Source organism: Prionailurus bengalensis, chromosome C2 (assembly GCF_016509475.1).
Source record: "Prionailurus bengalensis isolate Pbe53 chromosome C2, Fcat_Pben_1.1_paternal_pri, whole genome shotgun sequence".
NCBI lineage: Eukaryota > Metazoa > Chordata > Mammalia > Carnivora > Felidae > Prionailurus > Prionailurus bengalensis.
This window is the reverse complement of record NC_057350.1, coordinates 59,511,378-59,520,324: the sequence shown is the minus strand read 5'-3', so window position 1 is coordinate 59,520,324 and position 8,947 is coordinate 59,511,378. Positions and strand designations below refer to the sequence as shown.

The window sequence follows — 8,947 nt, the reverse complement described above, 5'->3', positions numbered from 1 at the left end:
TTGTAATTGGACAGACTTCAGGGAATGATTCAACAGGCCAATATTTGGCAAATGTACAATGACCATAGAGTACAGTTACTCAGCCGTCCTGTTTTGAGAGTCACGTTGGCATGGGAATACCACTTCTTTCAACCCTTGAATGTTTTATTCCCACAACACTTATTTATAAGTTGCCTGCTGTCCATCTGACAGTGACGGAAGACACAGCTCTGATTGGGGGACAAATTGGCCGTGAAACTAACAAGACAAAGGTATGTGGACACACACCGACAGGACTGTGCAACCCTAACAGTGTTGCTGGTTAGAGCAGAGCTCTTCATAAATTACATGAAAAGCCTGCATCATGTCCTAAGGAAAAGGTGAGTGCAGATCAGAGGGGCAGAGAGGAAGAGGGTCAAGAAGGCAGAGTAGAAGCCCCTGAGTTGTAAAGTCAGAAGTGAGGAAGAGAGTGAGGTGGGTGGGAGAGGTGAGGACGATGGAGAATGAACTTTGAAGTGGAGGGAGGGATAAGTCAGGAGGTGAGGGGCCAGGCTTCTGCTGCATGTGCACGGGACTGATGCTGCACGGTGGCTCATGCTGGCTTATGCTCCCTGTGGGTCTGAAAGCCTGAATTCCTGGATGTGTGCTTTTAGCTCTCTTTAATCACTGGAGGCAGAGAGGGGTGCCAGGTAGCAGAGGAAATTTTCCAGGGGGGGCAGCCGTCAGGATGCACAGACTCAGGCAGTTCATGGGAAGATGCTTAGGAAGCTAAGCATAGATTTAACTTGCTCAGAAACACTGGAATTCACATTTCTAGAATGCACAGAGCACTCCCATCAGTGAGCCTTTGCACAAACCATCCCACTCACCTGGATGGTCCTCCTCTTTCCTCTCCAGCGCTCTAGACCTGTGCTGTCCCAAACAGGGTCACTAGCCATGTGTGCACTCAAAGTGCAGCTATACTGTTGGTATGAAATACACACAGGGTTTCAAAGACTTAGTGTTGGAAAAATGATCTCATCAAGACTTATTTTTATATTTACTACAGGTGGAAAGAATAATTTTTTGGATATATCAATTTAAATAATAAAAACCACTTTCTTCTTTCTTTTTCCAGTGTGGCTACTAGAAAACTTAAAACCACCTACGTGGCTCCCATTGCCTGGGTTCAGATCTTGCCACTTCACAGCAGGTGCCTGGACCTGGGTACTTAATCTCTCCATGCCTTAGTTCTCTTCTCTTTCACATGTACCTGCCTCTTGGGAAAGTGCAAGGCTCAGATGCAGTCTCTGCTGCCTCCTTGAGGCTGTCCCCTCCATCCTGCTTCATGAAACTTCCTTCTGGCAAGTCACAGGGCCCTGGCTATCTGCAGGCACTGAGCATGCTTGGTTTTAAGATGTGTAAGTCTTTTCCTGAATTCACAAAATTTCTCATGGAGTTGTGCCTAATTACCTCCTCATTGCCTCCCTGACCTTTCTGCCAATGCCCAGGCATCACGGAGGTGATGATGTCTCCCCTCTCACAAAGGCTGCAGAGTGCTATGGTCATCTAGCAAAGAAATGCACAGCACCGCATCTCACAGCTCACTGTGTTACAGTGCTCTTCTGGGGGTTACATGGGAGAGAAGAAGGTTCTCCTTGGTGTATAAGTAAACTTATCTTTCATTGAGCTATATGTAATACATTTGGAAAAATACAAAACTCATATGTGGACAAATCAATGAGTTTATAAAATTTTTGCAACTTTCATAAAACCAAGAAAGGATCATGAAAATCTTTCCAGCAGTCCCCTTATTGTCCCTCTCAGTCACCTCCCCTTCCCTAAAGATGACCACAGTCTTGCTGTTGATCATCATAGAATATTTTTGACATTTCAACTTTATGTACACAAAATGGTACTCTTGTGTTGGACTTCCTTTACTCAACATTACGTTTGTGAGACTCATCCACGTTGTTACTGGTGTGGTTGTCCATTTGCATTGCTGAATAATATTTCATTTGTATAAATGTATCACAGTTTGCTCCTTCATTCTATTGTCAATGGACATTTAGACTATTTTCAGTTTGGGACTATTGTGAACAACACTGCTTTGACTATTCCATGCACTAAGGATTGGAATTTGGGATTATAGGAAATGCATGTGTATGGCTGCAATAGATACTCCTAAATCCATTTCCAAAGTTTTCATACCAATTTCCACTCCCAACAGCAATGTACAAGAGTTCCAACTACTCCATATTTTCACCAACATTCCCCCCCCCCCCATTTAGAGTACAAGGAGTGGTTTTAATTTGCATATCCCTGATATCTGTGCTCCTTTTCATATGCTTATTGGCCTTTTGGATATCTTCTTTGTGTAGTTCAAGTCTTTGGCCACCTGCCTCTCCCCCTTGACATTCTATTTGGGTTTCACCTGGGTTGCAAATATCTTTTCCCGGTCTGTAGCTTGTCTTTTCATGCTCTTAATGGTCTTTTTATGAGCAGTTCTTAAATTTAATGAGTCTAGTCAATCTTTTCCTGTAAGAGTTAGTTATTTTTGTAATCGGTTTAAGATACCTTTGCCTAATTGATATAGCCAGTTTAAAGTTAGGAAATGCCACCAAACCATACCACAGTGCTGGTGACTAAAAGTTAACAAGAATTTGCCATGGTAACAATTCTGGAAGCCATCTGACAAAACCAGACCACTTGTGTTATCATTCTAAATGGCGTAAGTTCTGTGCCTTGATTCAATTCCCTCTTTCTCCACTTCCCCAAACCCCATACCCAGATTCAAATGCTTGCTCTGTGGTCTTTCTTTCCCTATTTGTCCTTCCCATCTCCACCCACACACCCTGCTCCAGGGTTACCTTTGTGTTCTATTTTAAACTCTAAGGCCGGTCTCCTTTGTATTTAACAGTAACAAGAATTTCTATTAGTTACTGAGAGTTTACTATGTGCTAAGTGCTTTCCATGTATTTCCTCATTTAATCTCTTGAAAAACTCCTCATCAGATACCTACTATCACATTTTCAGATGAAAAAAAAAAAAAAGGTTTAGGAAGATCAAGGTTTCTAACTAGAAAGCTATGGAGCCAAGATTCAAACTGAGGTTCACCTGACCTTAAAGTTGGTGCCCAAAGCCTTCACATCATGCTGCCCCCCCAGCCCTTAGATTAGCTGTTTAGCCTTTAGCCCCACATCTTCTATCCAGGATAGAAAGGCCATTTACAACTGCTTTTGACTGACAAGTCAACTTCTGAGCAGAAGTTCAATAGCCTTCAGTCCAAGGGGGATCCTTCCTTTTCATTTCAGCCCAAGATGGAGGTGAGCCAGCCCCTCTCTTTGCATGCTCCTCCTCCCTCTAATGCACCCCATTTTCCTCTCTCCTGCCCCATCACCTTCTACTTGTTAGGTCCACTGCAGCTGCCTCCTGCCCAGCTAGAGCTTTCTGCACCCTGCAGGGCAGGGCAGGGCAGGGCAGGCAGCCAGCCAGCCAGTCTAGTGTGTGGCACCAGGTGGAAAGACAGAAGGGGTCCGCATGAGTCAAAACTTTCAGAAAATTGTGAACGGGAACTCAGCAAAAACAAGGGGAAGCTCTTTGAGGTGACTTAGACAGCCAGGTTGGAGGATGCAGGGACATTCTTTTGAAATAATTCTTTATAAGAGAGAGAAACAAACCACAAAAGATTCTTAATCTTAACGATAAAGAACAAACTGAGGGTTGATGCAGGGAGGGAAGTGGGGGATGGGCTAGATGGGTGATAGGTATTGAGGGCACTTGTCAGGATGATCACTGGGTGTTGTACATAAGTGATGAATCACTAAGTTCTACTTCTGAAACCAATATTGCACTGGATGTTAGCTAATTAAAATATAAATAATAAAAAATAAATAAATAAAACAGCTAAAAATAGAAAAAAATTCTAATTTAATTCTTCAGAATATAAAAGCATTGCTATTGCTACGGTGTGAAGACAGATGCAAAGTCCCTTCCCTGGCTTCCTGCAATCCAATCCAGACTAAGAAACATGAATATAAGCAGGAGGCTCCTGAGAAAACTGAGCTCACATTTGTCCTGCATTTCTTACTCTTAGGTACCTTTGTGCCATCACCTCATCCAAATCCTAGAGGGATCCTTGTGTGGTCAAGAAGGTAGGTGCAGGTGGTCCATTTTACGGTTGTACAAGCTGACCTCTAGGGAGGCTGATAGCTTGCCTATATTAGTTCAAGTCAGTGACATCAGGCCAAGAACTGGAATTCAAGACTCCATATTTCTAGTCCATTGTTTTTCCACTGGATCTTGCTACTTCTATAGCAAGGGTGACTAACATTTAAATGCAGGAAGATGTCATCGGGGTGGGAGTGATGGCAGGAGAGAAGCTCAGAGAACAGGGAGGAGGCTGCCGCTCAGCCCCATAGGAGGAGGAAGGGGGCTGGAAGGGCTGAGAATTCCACACCCCACTCGCACTGGGGCCGGGGAGCCCCAGCAGCTGAGGAGACCCAGGGTGCTTCTCGTTTCCTTTTGCCCCAACAGTCTCAACCTCCTCCTCAAACTTTCTTTGTGAGGTTTACATGTTTGCAAGAAAGGTGAGAAAATCAAGTGTCCCCACATGAAGGGAGTTAAAGAGACCCATGGCTTCAGCTCAGCAGCTTGGACTGTATTCTTCTGAAGATACTGCCAGAGATCAAAAAGGCAAATGAACCACACATGATCTCCTTGCACAATTCAGCATGTGGTTTAACTGGACACTTCCTCAGGAAAGAAGCTTGCAGCATCTGTAGATCAAGCGATTACAGGTGACTAAGAACATAAAACATAAGATTTTTTCATGTTTGAATTATAGCTGCTTGTCATCTAACCTAACACTGGGGGCTCTATGTATTTATGCTAGTATTAATTGAAATATTCAAAAGCGGGGCACCTGGCTGGTTCAGTGGGTGGAGCATGTGGCTCTTGGTCTTGGGGTTGCAGGTTCAAGCACCATGCTGGGTGCAGAGATTAATCTTAAAAAAGTATGTACTCAAAAACAGAAACTCTAAAATAGGCAGCTATGTAAAAACAGCAACAACAACAAAAAAACCAAATGAATTGCTCACCCCTTCATTACACTCAATCCAGGAAAGAAACGGGTCTCCAGTTGTTCTATCTTTTTTTTCTTAACAGAGAAAAAAATATTATTTTTTAAAATTTTTATTACAATTTTTGCTATCCCTAGAATTTATTCTTTCTCTGCCATCTCTTATTTATTTTTTAAATAATTTATTGTCAAGTGGCCATCGCTGGCTAACGCCAGTACGACCTCTAGCTCACTGAGCTCCAGCCAAAGGAGAAAGGGGGTCAGCAAGGAGGTCTCAGTACCATGACTTGTACAAAGCAGACTGCCCACACATGGACCGGTGGGTAAGTACTGAGGAAGCAACTGGCTACAAAAGCCAGGCTCACAAGACTGCGCCCTCTACTGGAGGGGTGAAGAAACCTCATCGTTGCAGGCCTGGTACCTTGGCCCTCCGTGACGTCATCAGAAGTCCACTGAACTTCTGATCCGCAAACTTCCTTTCCAGTGTCTGGTGCGAGAAATTGCTCTGGACTTCAAAGCAGATCTGTGCTTCCAGAGCGCGGCTATCGGTGCTTTTCAGGGGGCAAGCGAGGCCTATCTGGCAGGCCGCTTTGAAGACACCAATCTGTGTGCTATCCATGCCAAACGTGTAACAATTATGCCAAAAGACATCCAGCTAGCAGGCCGCATACGTGGAGAACGTGCTTAAGAATCCACTCTGATGGAAAAACATTTCATTCTTGAAAAAAAAAAAAAAACGCTTTTTTTTTTTCTTTTCTTCCTGTTATTGGTAGGTCTGAACTTTAGATATTTTTTTTTCCATGGGGACAAAAGGTACCAAAGTATATGATTGCAAATGGAAAAATAGGGGACAGAAATCAGGTATTGGCAGTTTTTCCATTTTCATTTGTGTGTGAATTTTTTTTTAACGTTTATTTACTTTTGAGACAATGTGAGAGACAGAGTGCAAACAGCGGAGGGGCAGACAGAGGGAGACACAGAATCCGAAGCAGGCTCCAGGCTGTAGCTGTCAGCACAGAGCCCGATGTGGGACTTGAAATCAGCAGCCATGAGATCATGACCTGAGTCGAAGTTGGAGGCTTAACCAACTGAGCCAGCCAGGTGCCCATCAGCCATTTCTGTTTCAGCTTTCATTTACTTCAAGAATGAAAAAGGACTTGCAGGCTCAAGTTCAAGGGTTGCCGGTCCTCTTTCTAGTTAGAGAGTGAGACATCACTGGTGCGGTTGAGCCTGGTAGGTCAAGACTGAAGTTGTTTCAAAGAGGTAAAGGAGGCACTGGGGGAGAAAGGCAAGAGCTACAGTGAGAAAAGTTGTGGGATAAAATAGGGGCATCTGATTGAATCAGTCAGTAGAGCACCCGACTTTTCATCTTGGGGTTGTGAGTTCAAGCCCTGCGGTGTAGAGATTACTTAAAAAACAAAAAACAAACAAAAAAAAACCCCATAAAACAGCTAAAATAAGGCTGTTATGGGATTGCCAATTGAGAAAGCCAGGAATGCAGAGTTCAGCTCACAACAATAAAGAACAAAGAAGCCCAAACAAGAACATTAAAGATTGTTAAACACGGATCCTAAACCAGTGCCACATATGAAAAAGAAAAGAGAGTATTCCTCTCTAATGACTCTGGTATGTAAAAATTATCAGGCTTTTTTTCCTTTCTTTTTTTTTTTTTTTTTTTTTTTTTTTTTTGGCTCATCTTGCATTTATCAAGCATCTGCTCAAATTGAAGGAATTTGCCTAAGGTCATGCAACTTAGAACTGGAATTAAATCCAGATCTTTCTGATCCCAAAGGCTGTCTTTTTTTTTTTGTTTTTTTTTTTTTACAAAATCCCATCTATGCCCTAAATGATTTCCAATCTAGTGGGGACTGCAAGTAGTTTTTTTTTTTCTCCCTTCTTTTTTATATTTTTCAATTTTTTCTAGTGATCATGAACTGGTTTTATCACGAAAAGCAAACTCAGTATACTCTATTTTTATTTTTATTTATTTTTATTTTTTTTTAAAGTTTTTATTTTTGAGACAGAGAGAGACAGAGCATGAACGGGGGAGGGGCAGAGAGAGAGGGAGACACAGAATCTGAAGCAAGCTCCAGGCTCTGAGCTGTCAGCACAGAGCCTGACGCGGGGCTTGAACTCACAGACTGTAAGATCATGACCTGAGCTGAAGTCGGATGCTTAACCGACTGAGCCACCCAGGCGCCCCAGTATACTCTATTTTTAAATAAAAGTACCCACCAGGGAATTATTTCCAGTCTCAGAAGGAAACAATATTTCAACTATCTCAAACTTTTGCTCATGCTGGTTTATTTTATGTCTAAATATTTCTTCAGATTAGAATGTATCGTATATTTGAGGAGTGCCTTACTCTAACACATACCTTCATTTGGAACCATCTTTTTTTTTTTAAGCTTGTTTATTTATTTTGAGAGAGAGAGAGACATGGGAAGGGCAGAGAGAGAGAGAGAGAGAGAGAGAGAAGGAGAGAGAGAATCCCAAGCAGGCTCCTCACTGTCAGCATAGAGCCTGATGCAGGGCTCGATCTCATGAACTCTCACATCATGACCTGAGCTGAAACCAAGAGTCAGATGTTTAGCCAACTGATCCACCCAGGTGCCCTGGAGCCATCTTTTTAGGCTCAATTCCATTTTCCTTTTTCTCCCCATTAGATGAAACACAGATGAAATTTCTAGCTCTTTTGTTTTTCTTGGATTGACATAAATTCCCTAGTGAAAGAAAGTGACCAGAGTAAAAGGCTTAATTATTGAGGTTATAGAGTAGTTAATAGCAGTGACTGAAGAGTTCTGATCTTTGAAAGTCTGTGTCCATGGAGAAGCTTTCTCTTTGTCATAAAAAAGCACTACAATAAAGCAGACCTAAAGTAAATTCAAGAAGAGGGCTACAGACACAGAGAAGCCAGGCTTGACCTCAAAACTTGCCGTCTTCACAACTTTTCTTTTTTAACTAGCCTCGGCTCTGGGAGATTCTTCTCATTACATTCATCTTCGCATGTGAATTGAGCAATCATGACTTCATGCTGTTGGGATCCACAGGTCCTCCAAGAAGACACTGTGTGCCTGGACCATTTAAATCTTGCACTCTGAGACAAACTCACTAAAAAGAACGCACAGAAGAAACAAAAAGCAAATATGCCTGAACCACACATATGAGCGTGATCATTCGGTCAAAGGAAACCACTATCTCTGCCCCTGTCTAGTCTTCCACCAATAGTGTCTGTACATTATACTTGCTTAAAAACAAACAAACAAACAAACAAACAAAACCAGTTCTATTCTGTATGTGCTAGCTCAGCCCTCAAGGCACAATGGAGAGAGAAGTATTATGGCCTTCCAGTCTTTCACTGGATGATATTTGGAATCATGAAGCGATGGGCAAATGAGAATAGTCCTTGTGACCCAGGGCTTTGCTGATTTCCCCACAGATGATAGAGACTGGTAGCAGTGGCCCAGAGAGGTCTAAGGAGCACAACTTTTTGCAGACTGAATAAACTAAATCTGAGGGCACAAAGCACTTTGAAAGTGTCCCAAGAAAGCTAAGCATCTGGGAACATGTATGGCCATTTCACTAAACAAATATCAAAGATTCAAGGCCACATACAGAAGAAATGCTGCTGTAGCTGCAGCTATAATGAAGGTGCTTAGAGAGCACCCTAGAAGAGAAAAGTGGTCAGGGTCTGGGTAAACCTCCCATGCTCTTGTGATCTTGGGGATAAACAATTCTGAGTAAAGAAATCTCCAGATGACAACTTAGAAGTTTTCTGCAATATGACAGAAGGCCAAAGAAGAATCATAAGGGGGACTGGGAAGGACATATGGAGACTTACTTCGGGGGGAAGAAATGCATTACTGTAAAAGAAGCAAAAGCCACAAGGCAGCTTCCTATCTGGAGTAA

At 42.6% G+C, this 8,947-nt stretch overlaps 1 pseudogene; it reads left to right on the top strand.

The window, feature by feature from the left end:
• Positions 1-5,239: 5,239 nt before the first annotated feature.
• Positions 5,240-5,940, top strand: LOC122491440 (annotated as a pseudogene).
• Positions 5,941-8,947: the final 3,007 nt, after the last annotated feature.